The 17,121-nt window shown below is 47.5% G+C and overlaps 1 protein-coding gene across 1 annotated transcript in view; it reads left to right on the forward strand.

Annotated features, from left to right (window-relative positions):
- Zfh2 (Zn finger homeodomain 2) overlaps window positions 1-17,121 on the forward strand; it is a 369,044-nt gene that overhangs the window by 150,363 nt on the left and 201,560 nt on the right. The window contains exon 3 of the mRNA XM_077687303.1: window positions 7,684-7,763. The gene's annotated coding sequence lies outside the window, so the exon portion shown is untranslated. The remainder of the gene's footprint in view (window positions 1-7,683; window positions 7,764-17,121) is intronic.

Raw genomic sequence — 17,121 nt, forward strand, 5'->3', positions numbered from 1 at the left:
TATATATTCCAGCTTTATAAATATATATATATATATTTACAGTTGCTGCAGTGGCATCACTTCCGCCAGAAAACTTTTACCCCGTGACTTATATGGCACTCGCGGAGTTTAGCGTAGTGAGACGAACACCGCTCTACTGTGACATCAGGTTTGTACCGTTGTGCAAGCTGGCTTCGATATTTTTGTAACTCTTTCGTAAAAAAGTGGTGTTTTTCGTAAACGTGAAAGTGGTAGTGTTTATATTTCCCTGCAATGAAACGTCCACGGAGTGGGCGACCTACTTGACGATCTCATCAAGGGCTTGAGCAGCAAGCAATGACATGGCTGTTTTTCTTGTTATCTGCGTGAAGAAAAACACCGAAGAAATTTCAGCTGAAATTTGAGCCCATTCATGTGGCACTGAAAGAGGATTCGTTTAGAAGTGTGACATGTGGGGTTATTCAGAACGCGTACATTGGACCTTATCCACCCTGGGGCCACACTGGCCGCAGCATCCTGTTGCGCGGCGCGAGTCCAAGCACTCGATGCCCGGTACGATACTATAACGAGCGGGGAGACAAAGCGGCTCTGTATTTTCAAGGTGGCGGTTGGGCACCTCGAAAACATCACTCTCAATGCGACCGCAGCACCGCAGCGTTGGCTGAAGGCGGCTGTCGACATGCTTAATTTACATGGGAAACAACAGGGAGTTTTGCAACTCCTAAGTCGTAATGTATAGCCAGCGCCTCAAAATTGTATCCTCCGAGCTGGTCACTGGAAGGAGTACTTTATGCTTAGGAAGTTCGGGTTACGGGTACTATGCCTTTGACGAGACTGGCGCTGCGAACACAGATTCCCCTCGAGTGGGCCGGTCGTGGACACAACCTAGCGCACGTACCATACCGAACACAGTAACAATTCCACTAAAAAAAAAAAACACTTCGCAAACAGAAAAAAAAATCCATGCTTTCGTCCTTGTCACGCGATAACGCTGAACTTTGTTTTATTTCGCCCTTTTCTTCTTCTTCTTCTTCTTCTTCTTCTTCTTCTTCTTCTTCTTCTTCTTCTTCTTCTTCTTCTATTGCGCGCGTATTCTCACCATTTTCTGCTGGTTTTTGCCAACCACTTTCAGTTTGGGGGCCCCGGTAACAGACACGGATGACATGCGTCACCCGCTCCTCTGAATATGAATGTCGTGTTGCAGACACAGGGAACCAATTACCAAGGCTTATCCAAGCCTGAGCGACTTTTTGAATTTTAAATCTGGGAACCGGGCGTGTACATGTCCGCGCACGCGCGCGCAAGAGGTTGCGACAGCCGAGCCGGCATATTCATTAGAGACGCTCATGGGAGAGCGCACCAGGCGGCCTCAGCGACGCATCAAGTGTCAACGGGCGCGCACCTCGCCTCTCCCCGCCGTTTTTCTTCCTCTCGAGAGGGCACGGATGCTGACCTCTGAAGACACCGCCGCGGGTCTCTGAACCACCGCGTCCTTGGCACTAGTTCTGTACTGGCTCTGTGCTGGTCCAATCTGAGCAGCACAAGCACTTCTAGTTCAAGACGGACAATAGCTCGAGTCGGCTGCACTGCTACGGTTGCGTGAATCCAGGGACGTAAGCCGGGATCCTGATATCAAAGACTAGAACCGTTAGGACCTCAGAGATTGCGCGTTCGCTTGGGAGTAGTTTTGTGGCTGATCCGAAAGCCGCCTGGCACGATTCCTGATGCACGGTCAGCGACACTGCGGCGGAGGGGGCGTGTGCCGGGCCCCTTGCCGGTTGGCGGCCTGCTGTGATTCCCTAATAAGGCTTCTCTTGTTGTATCCGCCTATCCACCAGCCCACGTTGAAGGTACAAGGAGCATCGTCATCCGTCCACTTTACAAATTCTAAAGAGCTACTTGAGCGTCCAAATTTATTACTTGCACAATTCTATTATTGCAACATCCAAAAAATTGTTGCATCATCATTACAGTTAAGTGGAAATGGGACGATAAAGAATAAAATAGCCGCGTATAATTATACCATCGTGACACTCCTCAAACACTTCATTTGTATTTTGTACGGTGCTTGAGGTTTACAGTTGTTTCTCTAGAATTGTGGGTGCGTTGTTCACTGTAACTATATTTCGAGAAATTCCAATTTGTGACGATTTTTCACCGAACTGACGGATGAAGTCGTCCCCACTGACATTCGTTCGGTGTCAAACTGCACAATCTCATTATTTTTGTCTCTCACATGCACCTGTGTTATCTGTCTTCCTTTGTCACATGCTATCCAATAATATTGCCACTTATTATAACAATACCGTTTTCAAGACAGGTCATCGCAATTAAAACTACCGCAGTTATTCTAGGTGATATAAACGTAAAGAATTATCTTGCTTTTTTCCGTATACGAAGCTTTTGTGCTGTTTTAGGCTGCATACTGCAGACACATAATTGCTCAACCTGGTCTCTTTTTATACCTTTTAAACTCCTCCAAGAGATGAGATACCTCGAATGCCAGTACGGCCGCCGTAGAACTGCATATAAATGGTGCTTTGCTCGTGTTAAGTCTTTCCCCGAAGATCCAGGATTCCTCGAAATGTCCCCGGAGCGACAAGCTTCCTCTTGAGGCCCCCCTTTTTTTAGCTGAAGAAATTATTTGGTTCGCACTTCAACTAACTTGTCACCTAATGTGCCACGTTCCTGGCGTGGTATGACGAAAAAAAAGGAATAAAAAAAAAGCACTGCGAGCTACCTGAATGATGAAACAAACAAACCGCGCTGAAATATGAACGCCCGCTAAGCAAGCGTGCGGAAAATGTTTCAAGTTTCTGTATGTCAGAATGCACTCTGGGTTCCCTCTTTCTTTGTCATTTTTGCTCCCCGCGGCGGTGCTTCGGCTTGTCTCCCAACACGCCCTCGCCACGGGGTGGAGACTTTATTGCGGAAAGCCCAGACTGCGTAAACGATTATGTAAAAAGCCCGGAGACAAGATTTATACTTGCTGCAGGTGCCGGGGCGTCCGTGTTGATCTACGTCAGCCAGGCTTGTAAACGCTTAATGCGCGGCGCTCGGCGAAATGGGACACTTTTTTGTGATTCGCTGTTTCGCTTACATCGAGTAACCTCCGTCGATATGTATCCGGCATGGAAATTGCATGCGCTGTGGAAACGCGCGCGCCGTCGAGTGCGCTTCCTCGAGCGCTGCCGAGGCGAATTCCGGTGCGTCTGTCCCGCTCAGCTTTGTCGCATGCGACGCCCCCGCGGCGCACGCCGCATCGACAGCCGCGGCTTTTCACGCCTCGTCCTTCTGCCGGGCTCCCGGGCGACCCAGCCGAGTCTTCGCTCAGGGTACCCGAGGCGTGGCACCCGCGGGAACAGGAAGCCCATTCGTTTGCGCGGCTGGGTAGGGTAGTCAAGAAGTGCTAACGCTCTTGTTTAAAAGATTGAGCTACACCGTTTCTTTTTCTGCTTTTTTCCGCCAAGCGGACTCGCCCCCCTCTCGTGTTCGCACCAAATCATCTTGCGTGGGTGTATCTCTTTTTAAAATATGCTTCCTGCAAACCATCGGAGCCTGAACGCGGCACAGTTTTAGTTACATCCGCATAAGTGCTTTAAACAGGCTATAGGCACGGCTTACAACGGAACGGGGGGGTCTCTTGGCAGCTTGTAACTGAGTGCTACACACGAAAACGAACATTGGCAGGCCTTTTCATCCTTGTGACAAATCCTTGTGACAACGCTGGAAGCATTGCAAAGTCTTTCCCCTTCCTCTGGCGGGACTAGTGTGAGGGGCGGGATCAAGGTGGCTCTTGTCGTAAGTGGGAGCGGCGTTGCGTCCCCTTTCCTCACTCGGGGCCATGATCCAGCGCCTCCTTACGGAAGGCGTTTGATTTTCCTCCTCACTCACGCAAGCAGCTGAATGAGGGCTCGAATTCTCATGATCATCCGCCTATCTGTGTCCACCGCATGCAGGACGAAGGCCTCTCCGGCAGACCTCCAACCATGTCTGTGCTGCACTGCCCGAGTCCACTCGTTGTCCCCGAATTTTAACGTTAGGTCTAAAATCTGGCGCCGTGGCAGAGATGGCCCACAAAATGGCCGACGGCTCAACTAACAAAAAAAAAAACATGTCAAAGAAGGCTTGAAAAGTATATGTACAGACAAGACCGTTCCCAAAAAGAAATCATGCACCCCTCTGTCAAATGACGACGATGGTTGTGTGATGGATTCTTTTGTTGTCGTCTAAGCTTTCCATACCGCTTCGACCATGTCGAAATGGAGCAATCGCTAACACATTGTTATTGTAGATAGGGTGGGACTTTCAGCTATTCGGGCTAGTTTTACATGCAATAAAGAAAAAAAAATGTCGAAATGGAGCAATCGGATAGACGCCGGCTTCTTAACGCGAGGTACCCACGTTTGATTCCGGCCACCGGAAGCGTTCACTCCGCCGTTTTCGCGTTACACACGCCAGCAGTGAGAACATTTCAAAGGCGAATTCGCTGTAATACGAAAACTGCTGGCATGGCTCATACATGTCAACGTTGTTCAGCGCAAAGGCAACCTTTGGCATAGTTGGGGCAAAACGTAAGCGCAGAACCCGGGGCGTTCTTTTAATTAAGAACGCAAGTTGGATTAGTTCTCACGATAGCAAAGGAAAAACAAAGGGCGGGTTAAAAACGGCATTGAAGAGGGGCGAGATAAAAACAAACAAAACCCAAAGCTCTCCGCGCGAGCTGCTCCAAGTACAGGTGAAACAAAAGGTCCCAACAGATGGCACGCGAGGAGGGGGAACGCGGGAAAATTTAGTTGAGCAAACCCCCATTCATTGTGCAAGGAGCGAGAGAGGAGGGGAGGGGGGAGGGGAGAGGGCGTTGCGTGGCAGACGCGGGCGAAGGCTATCGTCTTTCGACAACCCTTGCCGCGAAGCAAGCAGGCAGGCGGCCACTCCTGATTTGAGGGGATGCCTTCTACACTAACCCATCACGCTCGCCTGCTACCCTTAAGCGTTACACCTGTTACCTTTATTTTCATCTCGGTATATGCGGACGCTGCTGTATTATCCTCGGAGGATGGTCACATTACCAAGGCGCACTTTCCGTGCTACCTGGAAATATTCCCCATGCCAGCAAGGTGTGCCGGAGCCAACAAGTGACGTAGGTTTCCAACTCAACAGCCACTGGTGAGAAAAAATGCGCGGGAGAAAAAAAAAATATTAATCCGGAAGCCCGTGGGATTCGGAACAATCGGTGTAGCTATAATCTCTTCCTGGCGGCAGTGTCCGAGGAGCGTATAGTTGCATTCAACCGCTACGGCGAACGCGCGCATGGGTCTTCGCCTCACTGGGTGCGGTGATGGTGCTTCTTACGCTTCAGTGCGATCAGTGGTGAGGGGCGACTGTCCCACCGAAGGCTGCCTGGGCGCGATACGTTCCTCCGGGCAGCGGAGGTCGCGGCCCGCGAAGTTTGAGTCGGCGGGCGGACGCTGCTGGCGGCGGCGCCATTTGGGAAGAAGCTGTCGCCTGCACTGCAGGGAGATCACGTCTCGCGATCTTCCGTCTCGGCGGCAGGATTTGGACGCTTCATCGCCGAGGTTTCCTTTATTTTTCTCCATCTGGGTGATGGCGGAGGGCGCTCTTTCGACGTCTCGTAACGAGGAGGACATTTGTGTGGCGGCTGCGCCGGGAGATGGAGGGTAATTTGTAATTGTCCCATTAGGACGAAGCGGGCCGCGGCGTGTTGGCTCAGCCGTTGTCTTCCGAATACAGCGCCTCGCCAAATGAGGCCTTCATTGTCGTTTGCAGAGATCGCTTCTGATTATAAATGACGCGCGGGGGGGAGGAGGAGCGGAGGAGGCCGAGCGCTAATGATATATCTACACTTTGTGCCGCTTTACTTTCTTCGGCTTCTCGCTGTTATTAAAATAATGCGGCCAAGAATGTTGCGTCGTGCGCGGCGTGCTTACAGCCGCCGCGCGCACTAGGTTCGTTTCGCTCGGGTTTCGCCGTTTTACTTGGCAGCGTTTTGCAGCGGGCCCCCCGTTTAGATAGAAATGGGGCGGCCATTTTGTCGGGCGATGATTTTCTTTCGTCCGCTTTTATCGCGGGCGCGCGAGGGGGAGGGAGACTAATGAGCTGACTTTTCATTGGACGAGCGGCGCCAGGGAACTCGTTAGGAAAGCGCCGCCCCCTTTTGTCCTCACACTTTGCCTGGAATTAATTAAGAGAGGAAGGACGGCACTGCGAGAGGGAGGAGAGGGAGCAGCGGCGCTGGCGGGAGGCATTCGGCTGCAAAATTACTTTTCGTCTTTAATTCCTCGCGCGCCTTTCCTCCTCCTCCCCTCCCAAAAACGGGAGCGGGCGCCGCTCTCTCCGTGTGTGCGGCGGCGGTGGCGAAAGGGAGCGCGTAGCGGCCAGGAATTAGCCGTCGCTGTCTAGTAAACAGAGCGGGCAAAAATCTTCCCGAGAAAGGCGCCGAGAGTTCCTCGCATTTTCGTCTGCGCTGCTAGCGTTTTTCTCTGTATGCCGCGCACTTTCGTTCGAATTAAATGAAAGGAACCGTCGCGCCTTCGTGTCTGAGCGAACGATATTGGTGAGTATTTGCGATGAAATGGCTCTGCCGGCGAGGCCGTCTTATTTCGCCGTCGTAATTACGCGCTCGCTCTCTCTTTGTCTCGCTGCCGTCGGCGTGTTGTGTTTGACTTCTGCCGCCCTGTTTTTTCACCCTATTTTCCCCGAAAGCACAATTTAAATGAACAGCGGAGCTGCAAGACGTCCTCTAATTAAAGCGCCGGGAACTTTCCCTTCCTTGTTTGCGTCGTGTAGGCGGTTCGCAGATTTTTCTGACATGCGTACCGCGCGGTGGCTGTTGACTGTACGGCTCAGACTCTTGCTCGTGTTCGCGTGCCGCTCTCCGAGCGACGAAATGGAAAACCGTGAACACTGCTGTGGGCCGCCTCAGTAGTCGGAAGCCCCGTCCATGTCACTTTCACGAGCTTCAGAACATCGCGTCACACAGGGTTGTGTGGATTCATCCTGAAAGCATTAGCATTCGTCGTAAGTGAAGACTGCTAACTCGGAAAGGGAAGCAAGAACTAGCTAACTAAACCCAATGGCAAATACAGTCGATTATTGTTAATGTAACCTGCCGAAATTCCCTTGAACTGGATGCAAAGAACTCGATTCAAAAGCGCTTTAGTGGAACAGATTGTTAATGTTTTATTTAAAAGAAAACAACACAACTGTTCCATTCTTTTGGTTCTACTATGTTACTAAGCTGGTTTTTATCTTCATTGAGCTGACTACTGTGTTTTTTGTCTGTCGTATTTTTTTTTCGTTGCAGGAATTTTATATCTTGTCCTCTTCTACGACATAACGACCCCTACAAGGTGTATCGGGAGATATGTTGCTTTTAAAGAACGCTAATTTCGCACATCAGTTTCGTTGTCAGCATTACTCTGGCTTACGTATGCTCTTAAAGGCACGAATGGGTCTGCTCCACTGCAAACGCGCCTGACTAACCAATCATTGTGATCAAACAGGCAAGTCGCCAGTGACGAGCCCCAAAATGCCAACGCGAAAAATGCTTTTTGCGCTGTGACATTGCGTGACAAAGCCTATGGGGTACTTGATTGAAAATGTTCGATGTACGCGCCTTATCGTATAACGGCTGAATGAAAGTTTGAAAAATAAAATGTCTTCTTTACCTTCCTTGTGCAGATTTGCCCACGACTGCTGCGCCGGAACAGTCCAGATGTCTTCAGCCTCGTGACAGCAAATACCGCTCTTGTGCCTAAATGGTGAGCTCTTTCTCTGCGTATCCTGACCGCTTGCACGGTATAAAGAACCAGGCTTAGACCAGGCTTAGCACTAACCTGAGGTCATAAAAGAAAGTTTTTTTTTTTTTTTTTCAGTGGAGAAGGTTGTTGATAACGCACTTTGTTGAGTAGTAACCCTATTCTTTCACGTGTAAAATTTTGACGTAAGCCTGAGCCCTCGTTCCAGTTTTCAAGGCCAAGGAATGTTGAAAACTGGAATGTGCAAATAGATTTGTGCCTTGTCTTGGCACTATTGTTCATTCATCTGCTGTGCGTGAGTTGAAGTGGCGCAGTCCTGGTGTCTTGCTCGACGAAGGCATCCACTGGACGGCGGTGCGGTACGGCGGATATTGAGGACCATGTAAGATGTACTACCAAAGACAGTCGCTGTTTTTTAGTCGTAAACTTCTCCGAAGGGAACGAGAAATGGTGTTTGATGAGCAGTGTCTAAGTTTTATTCCGTACTCGAAATTTATTCTTTAGAGCTACAAAAAAAAATGGCCGCGTATCAGCTCACTTTACTGCAAATGTCGTCGAAAGACGAGTCTCTTCTGCAGCCCATGCGACGTAAATGCTCCCTTCTCTTTCTATCCCACCTCTCACTCTCTTCCCCTTCCGTCTCGCTACTCCTGCGATAAACAGAGTGGAGGTTTGCTCAACTCAATTCAATTTTGCCGCATTTCAGCGCTCGCGCGCCAGCTACTGGGACCTTTCGTTACGGTTGAACTTCTTGGATGCCGCCCCGAGAGCGCGCCGCGAGCGCTTTTTTTTTTATTTTTGGGTCACAACATTTTTGTTGATTTTTTGGGTTAAAACAAAAATCAGGCATCCAGGTATTTTTAATTCAAAGAACACTGCGAATATCACTTCCGTATTGATCCTTTGCCTGAAGTATGCCTAATGTTTTCGTTTTGCTCATCAATGTTGACAAGTCGGAACATTGCCACCTGATTTGGTAGTATGGGAATGTTTTGCGTATATGAGCGTCTCGTTCAAGAATAATTCTAACTTTTGGCCGGGTGGCTAAATCGATGGACTGGTATAGACAGACACAGGCAGAAAGAGATGCAGATATACAGACAGACCAAAAGTTTCGCGTTTAAGTAACCAAAGAAAGACTATCGTCTTTAAAAACCACAAGCATGACAAACTTTCATTCGATAGAACAAGACAGAAAGTCACGATGAGACTCGTGCTCGGAATCGCGTGCTTACGAGAGCTTCAAAGAAAGGCTCGAGTACCTGTGTTTAGTCTTGTTTCTTGTTATTGTTTCGGAAAGGAGGGAAAGAGAAAAGGTGAGCTGCGAATATTACTGTACTCACTCATGAAGTACAGCTTCATGCAACACAGTGCTGCGGGTGCGGAGTGTAGGAGATGAGAATATATAAGACAGATATGATGGGTGAAGAATAGTCTGTAGAATCGGCGAAGCAGCAGGCAGTGGAGCACATGCCATAGAAATGCGTGATATTTGACGGCGTTGCGAATGTGGTTGGCTAGGCTGCTAGCTTTCCCACATCCATCTCTTTAATGCCACTTTGTCAGAGTGCTGTTCTGTCGGTGATGTATATCTAGAAGAGAATGTTTGCTTTGCAGGCCCTATTCATTCGACCCGTTAGTCTGAGCCAGGCGCATTCAGTTTAATTCTATATTTGTGTGCTCGAATCTTGGCAGACCCCGACTGGTTTTTTGGCCTCTATCTCCCGTGAGTCCTCCGTAGGCCTTCACTGGTGGATCACCGGTGATGACCCGACGATGACCCATGGGTCTGGCTTTGAGAACGGCTGAGACCCAGGGGTGAGAACTACGGGTTAAAGCCACTGCTGAACGCCGTACAGAAGTACAAGCGTCGGACACCGAACCTGCGGCACTAACACCTTGCCGATTGCGCCGCGTGCGTTGCAGGGCTGTTCCACTAGCGTCCACTATGGCAGCAAGTTGAAACTAAATCCGAATCCTTGAATACACCGCGACATACAAAAACGACAACCAAATTAAAGAATATGAGTGTTACGTGGCAGCGACGGAAATGTTATGGACTTTCGACGTCATTTGCAAGAAGCAAGCATATATAAGCAGGAAAGAAGTCTTTTTGGCTCGCATTGCTTGTATTGTACGCACCACCCATATATGTGCCTGCGTCGTCATATATGATATGTCAAAGTTATTATCGAATTATGTAGTATTTGTTTGCACCTAAACCTAATGGTGCTGATGAAACACAGGCGTACGAACCAGTGCTGAGGATTATGTACAGATGTACAGATTAAGACGAAATTCGTATATACAGTATATCCCAGAGTTCTAGGGCTTATACTAATCACCCACTGGCAACTGTCAGTATGGTGAACAAAGGTCACAATGGTGCATGTATATATATATATATATATATATATATATATATATATATATATATATATATATATATATATATATATATATATATATATATATATATATATATATATATATATATATATATATATATATATATATATATATATATATATATATATATGTGTGTGTGTGTGTGTGTGTGTGTATGTATATATGTATATATATATATATATATATATATATATATATATATATATGTATGTATATATGTATATATATATATATATATATATATACATATATATATATATATATGTGTGTGTGTGTGTGTGTGTGTATGTGTGTGTTTAAAAATTTAGTTTCTTAGTGCAAAATAAATGCAGGAACCATAGCGTGGCTCGTTTTATTGTAGTGAACAAAGAATGCCATTAACATATCTGCATGAAAGTAAGATTCATTTAGTCAAACCATAAACTGTACAAAGAACTCGTTCGGAAACAACGTAGTTTTTTCTAACTGGAGGGCTGCAATTTTAAGGGGGGAAAAGTTGCAGATGACATCTACGTTTAGCCCTTAAGATGTACGACACGATAGCGTTACTTAGACGCCCAGGAAGCGTGTTAGAACGGTGTTGCTGCATTTATGATCTATGCTTCACGTGCACTGAAGGTCACCGAAGACAGAAATGCTGGCAGCAAGGGTGTTTAATCGCCCTGGCACAGGATAGACCGGCCGTCTGCGGGGCTGTGGCTTAAGATGCGAGCGCGAAAGGTAGCGGCTGCAGAGTGTTGGTCAGTTTGAGCGAGAATGAGACAGTGCGAGTGCACGGTTATTTCTCATGTCTTTGCCGGACTAAACGATTTTGCTTTTTTGATGAGAGAGAGAGAGAGACAGAGAGAGAGAGAGAGAGAGAGAGAGAGAGAGAGAGAGAGAGAGAGAGAGAGAGAGAGAGAGAGAGAGAGAGAGAGAGAGATCTTTGTTGAGCAAGAAATACTTGGGGTTTAGGAAAATAGGATAAACAGATGGTATGTAGCTCAAGAGTGGAACCTGAAGTCTAGGGCACCTCAGATGCAACAGATCCTTCCTTTGCCCTCTCAATCAGCCTGCTAGTCAAAGCTTGCTACCATGTCTCGGTAAAAGTGGTACATGTAATGCTTGAAGTGTTCTCCAATAACCCTATCTTGTGGATAGATAGGCTGCGTGGAAGATGGTGGATGTTTCCCCGAATTTAGCCCCGTTTTAGTTTAACGTCTGATGTTCCCATTAAACATGTTCGCCCATATATATTCGTGGATATTTTTATTGGTTTATCCTCCACAGAGTTCAGAATTCTTTGGCATTGAGATCTCTTGTGGCACGGGGAAGGATCACGTTCCTAGGCTTAGGGTGAGGAGACCTTTTTGACAGTTTTCGGATTGATTGATTGATTGATTGATTGATTGATTGATTGATTGATTGATTGATTGATTGATTGATTGATTGATTGATTGATTGATTGATTGATTGATTGATTGATTGATTGATTGATTGTAGCGTTTAACGCGCCGACGCAACGCAGGCGATAAGGCGCGCCGTAGTGGAGGGCTCCGGATTAATTTTGACCACCTGGGGATCTTAAACGTTCGCCGAAATCTCGTACACACGGGCGTTTTTGCTTTTCGCCTTCATCAGAAAAGCGGCCGCCGCGGCCGGGAATCGTTAACATTTTTCGGGGAGGGGAATGTGGTAGCAGGGGTCGCAAGGACACGGTGTGTGAGTTCGTGTGCCTGTTGGTCGGTGCCTCATTCTCTTCCCGACACTTGTGGCCGGATGCCCACGTGACGTTGTTAATTCATGCTGGATAACAGTACATTACGGAAGCGTTTAGGTATTATACCCGCAGCCAACAGCCTAATGCCTTTTGGGAGTATGTAATGATGTTTACCCTTCCAATCGATACTATTACTACTCGGATTGCCAAGAGGATGCGTCTAACTTCCGCTTCTTCGTTCACGTCGGTAGGAAGTCGTGCAGTCACAAAGACTGTCACAGTAGTCAACTATCACATTTGCTGCCTCGTACTTCCGTACATCGTGCAGTCAGTGTATTCTGTGCTCTCGTGGTTTTACAACTTTCCTCGAATAAACTTCATCCTGCCATATCGTCTGGCCTTGTGTGGGTTTGTGTCCATGTTTTTGCTAGGGGAGAGTTTTTACGAGGAGTCGCTGGATCGGTGACATGTTCTTCATGGCGTCCAGTCGTTTCTTTTCCGGGGGTGCCCGTCTTCCATACTGTGGCCCTTCCCGATTTTGTTTTCCCAACCTCTCCCTTGGTGCTAGGGGAGTGGTTTCTCTGATTGTTTCAAAGGCTTTATGAAGGCCCAATTTTATGACCTTTTATCATCATCATCATCAACAACAACCAGAACAGCCCGTTTAGGTCCACTGTGGGACGAAGGCCTCTCGCAATGACCTTTGCCCGTTGTTGTCCTGCGCTGCCCGAATCCGTTCTTTGCCCCCGAATTTTGTTATTTCGTCCCTCTGTTGAGTTAATGGCCTTCCCTTTCTCCTATACCCGCCTCTACGTATCTGTTTGGTTACCTTGGAGGCCCACCGGTTGTCGCTTTGTCTTGCCGTAGAAATTGCGACGTTTTAAGGGGCCTTATACGCTGTCCTGATGGCGGTTTGTTTGGTTTCCTTCGGCGGGAGTAAATTAGCGGTGCAGTAGGCTGTGCGATGTCCGGCTCAGGATCATTGGCTCTATGAGTCATCGTTTCTTTCTCATTCCTTCTCCTCTCTTGCATAGGCGCTTTATGATGTGGGCAATTAGTTAAAGGTTGTCTGTATTTTAGGGATTGCGAGATTGGCTTTGCCGCTTGTCTCTCGAACCAGGCCGAGCATTTCTATGCGACTCTTCTCTAAGAGGACATCCGTACGTATTGTTACGGGAAGGAGCGGTGGACAGCGGCGCATACCTCCAGGGGATCCACGCCGACGATGACGAAGCACTGGGTGGCACGAACTCGGCTTGAGCTGTCATGGCCGCATTGTAAATGGATTCATCTTCATTGTAAATACATTGCTTCATCACTAACCATCACTCGTCTTATAAGTCCTGCCGCCACGTAACAATATTTCTAGGGTCATTTTCAACTTGGCCGCTTGGCACTATCTGTCATTTTTCGAAAACAGCTTCAGGCGAAGCAAGACCCAAAGGAATGTCAAAAAGTACTTTTAACCTCCTGTCATTTTACGGTATATATTTGGTTTTATTTTAGTTGGTCTCGCCTCATAATCTAGGCCTTTCGACTCATAATCTACTCATAATCTACTTAGAATCTACTCAGAATCTACTAAGGCGCTGTTAGTGGCTCTACGGTGTGCTTCTGAGCCCTAGGTCGCGGGTTCGATTCCCGGCCGCGGCGGCCGCTTTTCTGATGGAGGCGAAAAGCAAAAACGCCCGTGTGTTCGAGATTTCGGCGCACGTTAACGATGTCCAGGTGGTCAGAATTGATCCGCGGAGCCCTCCACTACGGCGCGCCTCATCGCCTGTGTAGCGTCGGCGCGTTAAACCTCACAATCAATCAAATCTACGCTTTTGATTGCCGAGAAGCTGGCCTTAATCTCTTGCCCCTGCTTTAATTGTGAACCAATGTGGTGCCGAAGGCATCCGTTTTTATGATAACCAAGCCGTGGTGGCCCAGTGGGTAAGGAGTTGTGCTGCTGAACCGAAGGACGTGGGTTCGATTCCCGGCCGCGGCGGCTATTTTCCTAATGGAAGCAGATAACAAAAAAACCTTCGGGTGTCGATATTCCGGCTTACGTTAAGGATCATCATGTGGTCGAAATTATTCCGGAGCCTTCGGCTACGGCGCGTCTCATTACCTCTGTGTGACTTCGGCACGTAAATTACCCAAAATAAGTTTTTTTTTTATTTCCGATGGAGAGGCACCTTGGTGTGATCGCATAAGCTGCGGGCACGGCTGGTGACCGTGTCTGCCCAGCATGATACCACCGACAGGGCGTAGAAAGAGCTTCACGGCGCAGTCGCGGCACCTGCTAAAAATGCGTAACCTTTCTTGCGTCTCCGCCGCAGTATCCTTGTGCTCCTTTGGACACTCCAGTTGCCACTGCGCATATACCAGATTCAGACGAGCCCTTGCATCTAGCTGCCTCAATCGAAGCTTCCGGGTGGCAGCGATGACGTATTTTCGCGGGCGCTTGATGAGCATGGCTGATAACGGACGGCTAGCAGCCACGGGGAAATTGAAAAATGAGCCTAATAACGCTAACGCGTTAAAAGCGGAACGCCCGCTGCCAAAACGCCAGTATGTTTCGCGTCCGTGGACGAGATCAGGAGTCGCATAGACAGAAAATACAGAAAACGGACTACTGGAAAGTAGGTAGCTATCTAGCTCAGAAACGTGTTCCCGCAGGTGCATTTTTGTACACGTGGCGAAGTCGGCACCACGGTTTTGATATTTGTTGTGGACGAATGGCAATGAAATTTTAACGATAGTAGGAGGTACCCAGTGCGGCAGAAACAAAACAAACTACCTGTTTGTCACAGCCGCGTCTGCTACAATAACCGGTCTGAAGAGTCAGGCATAATTTTGTTTCGACTAAATCTTTAGAATTTATTGAAAAATAAAAACAAATAAAGCGGACGAAAGAAACTCACGAAAAATTTCCATGCTAACAATTTTACATCTGGACAAGAGTGAGGTAATTGAATCACACAAATGAACATGTAAAGTAAGATGAAGCGCTCACTTTTGAAGGCGGAAAATTTGAGGAACTGGAGGATCATCCCAAAAAGTGACAATGAAGGATTTGTAGAAACTAACATGTGCATCTGTTTTGATGGAAAACCACCTGTAGGACTGATCCTAATATCATAGGGAGGTACGCAAACGTAGCGAACTTATGACGCCCGTTATTTTCTAACACCATTCTGAGGAAAACCGTTCGAAGCGCAAAACATAAACGAGGGACGACGAGGGAGCACAGGGACACGCGCTCGTGTCCCTGTGCTCCCTCGTCGTCCCTCGTTTATGTTTTGCGTTTCGAACGGTTTTGCAATGAAATACCAACTTGCCCAAAAGTCCGGCTTAATCATTCTGAGGAATGGAATCGATGATGTGAGCGCATTTTGCGAAAATTTCAGTGTACTCAGGCGTATTTCCGTAAATTCTACTAGCTGCAAATTTCGGCAGCTGCGCTGAATAGACAGTAAATAACATTATGGTCTCTGTGCTTATTCAAGGATGTATAATGTGCATTGAGTACCATGTAACAGCGGTAGTTTGGTGCGTACGAGTTGGTGTAACATACTTATAAATAAAAAGGGTTTCAGCGTCCGTCCATCGTATTTGCCTTCTTCTGTCCTGTTCCCGCTCTGTTTTTTTTCCTTCTTTCAGTACAAAATCGTAAGGCCTGGTTTCAAACATGTTGTTATGTGGCAGCAGGACAGGGGATACGAACCATGGTAGATGAATGACACGGTGAATTTAATCAGCGTCAGCCATCTTGCACGCGCACGGCTATGAGCCACCGTGTGCATCATCCATGTTCAGGATTGATGAGGGTGGTGGTGTGTGTCCTGTCAACATCATCTTCTTCTTGTGACGATATACATATATGAGGGGGAAGCAGAAAATAGAGGGCTTGAAAAAACAATTGTATCTTTCTCAGAACGTTAATAAAATCCAATCAACCTCCAGCTACTCTCTTTGATACGAATACACCTGTCCGACCGTTTTTTTTTTTTTTCATTCCCATTGTTCAAAAGAGTTCTCCAAATATTGCTAAGAGATAGCCTTGAGTGCCTCCGTCTTTTGTTCGTGGTTTCCCAGATCTTCGAGAACTTTCCTGCAATGTTTCTTGTCGGGGTTTAAGCAAAAACAAAAAAAAAAAAAGCAAAGTGCGAGGTCCCTGTGGTGGGGGAGAAAGAGGGGGGAGTGACCGTTGTCATCCACTTTTTCCTGGGAAACTGTCGCACGCAGAATGATGTGTGGGCAGGAGCACTGCCGTGTTGCACAAACCATTCACCTGAGTTCCACAAATCGGTCCCGTTTCTCCGAAACGCTGGACACGGACAAGTAGAAACGCTGCTTAGCCGTTGGACCTTGCGATAGGAACCTAAAATGGTAAAGGAATTTTATGTTGCATAAGGAGTCAGCATTACTTTTGGAGTTTATTTATACATGTCTCGCCTTCTTCGGACTCGGAGATTTGCCTTTTACTACTGGCTTGAGTGCTGCTCAGTTTCCAGGTTGATGCCATACCCCCTACAGAACATTTTCGTCTCTCGTTATGATTTTCGATCAAAAGTCTTGATCAGCTTCTAATTGATCCCTTAGTTTACGGCACACGTTCATGCGGTTGGCTCTCTGGCCCCCAGAGAGCAAACTGCGAGCGAATTCGCGACCACTCGTTTCATGCGAAGATGTTTGAGCGCCTATGTGCCTCGCCTTTTGGTCGTCCCTGTGCACGTTCTCGAAGATCTTTCCTTCAAATTAAATAAAGCCTCTTGAACCGTTGTGCCGCGGCGGCCACTTTTCTGGTGGAGGCAAAAAGCGAAAAAGCCCGTGTGTTCCAGATTTCGGCGCACGTTAAAGATCCCCAGGTGGTCAAAATTAATTCGGAGCCCTCCACTACGGCGAGCTTCATCGCCTGTATAGCGTCGGTGCGTTAAACGTCACAATCAATCAATTGAACCGTTGTGGCATTTCATGGTGGTGTATTACACAAAACCAAACATAACTTGATTCACACGCGTTGTTCCTGTACGTGTGCAGTTTCAAAAAGCAAAGGTCTCGACAGGGCCTGGTGATGACGGTGACAAAAATAGCTTGGGAGTTGGCCGCTCTACATGGCTTAATCCCGGATTTATTCGTCGCTAAAGATAGGTATCACCTCGGCTTGGCTGGGACTACAAAGCTAGCTGTCTTTGATAATGACCCCTTCACCATGGTAATTAGAATGTTAATTAGCAAATTTTATATAATTTGCTAGCAAATTTG

The sequence above is a fragment of the Haemaphysalis longicornis genome, unplaced genomic scaffold, assembly GCF_048455015.1.
Source record: "Haemaphysalis longicornis isolate Haplotype H1 unplaced genomic scaffold, Haemaphysalis longicornis Haplotype H1 scaffold_1, whole genome shotgun sequence".
Lineage (NCBI taxonomy): Eukaryota > Metazoa > Arthropoda > Arachnida > Ixodida > Ixodidae > Haemaphysalis > Haemaphysalis longicornis.